Genomic DNA, 1,086 nt, shown 5'->3' with positions numbered 1-1,086 from the left:
TCTGCAACAAAAATAATTTTGTGGTTGGGGGGTCACAGTACCATGAGGAACTGTATTAAAGGGCCGTGGCATTAGGAAGGTTGAGGACCACTGGTCTAAGGCTTTGGCAGCTTCGCGAATTCTACATGCTAGGCCCTCATGGATGAGGGCGATCTCTTGCACCTCTTGTAAAGCAGTGTTAGTGTCTATTACACCTCCAGCAGGAACGCCTTCCTTGGCCATGGCAATGGTTTACAGGTGGGACTGACCCGAGCCTCCACCTCCGCACAGCTCGGCAGCAACAGGAAAAGAGCTCCCCAATGATTTTAATTCATGGTATCATTTTTTTCCATGTATCTGATTTCCTTCTGTAGATTTTCCTGTTACTGATTTCTAATTTCGTAATGCTGTAATTGAGAAGATGCTTTATAGTATTTTGATTTTTAAAACTTATTAAAACTTGCCTCATGACCTAACATATGATCTGTTCTGGAGAATGTCCATGTGCATTGAAAAGGAATGTGTAATGCATTGTTTGTTGGGTGTAATATTACGTATATTCCAATGGATTAAATTGGCTGGTTGTGTTATTTAGATCTTCCATATTTTTCCCCTAATAGTTTTATTGTCCTATAATTCACATATCATGCAATTCAATTAGTTCAGTCACATCAAGAAGAGTTGTACAATCATCACCACAATCGGTTTAAGAACATTAAACATTCGTCTTTGTACTCTTCCATCTTAGCTCCCTGTTAGGTCTTCAGTATTTTTGTTGAGTTTTTTTTTCTAGCTATTCTGCCTTTCATTGAAAGTAATGTGCTAAAGTCTCCTACTATTATTGTGGGCCATTATCTTTTTGATGATAAGCTCTAAGTTCAAGTTCCAGTTGTTGTTCTTCTGCTGCTGTGCTAATAAATTATCAAGCAGTAGATATGCTTCTCTTTGATGGAGTTTAGCTTTTGGAGATGTCATCAACTGGCACAGGGGAAGCAAAGAACTTTGAACTTTAATTCTGATTAGTAAATTTTCAGTTTATATATAGAAATTGATAATAGTGCGTATAAGAATGGGTGAGATGGAAGTATGAAATCAATGTATATTGAA

The 1,086-nt window shown here is 37.6% G+C and overlaps 1 protein-coding gene and 1 pseudogene across 3 annotated transcripts in view; one reads left to right on the top strand and one right to left on the bottom strand.

Moving 5' to 3' along the window:
- LOC115869537 overlaps window positions 1–222 on the bottom strand; it is a 2,386-nt pseudogene extending 2,164 nt beyond the window's left edge.
- TMCC1 (transmembrane and coiled-coil domain family 1) overlaps window positions 1–1,086 on the top strand; it is a 170,068-nt gene that overhangs the window by 87,369 nt on the left and 81,613 nt on the right. The gene's annotated exons all lie outside the window — the stretch shown is intronic.

This window comes from Echinops telfairi, unplaced genomic scaffold, assembly GCF_000313985.2.
Source record: "Echinops telfairi isolate 266 unplaced genomic scaffold, ASM31398v2 ScPeMD7_31;HRSCAF=116, whole genome shotgun sequence".
Classification (NCBI taxonomy): domain Eukaryota; kingdom Metazoa; phylum Chordata; class Mammalia; order Afrosoricida; family Tenrecidae; genus Echinops; species Echinops telfairi.
Note: the sequence above shows the minus strand (reverse complement) of the source record. Positions and strands in the feature narration are given on the sequence as shown.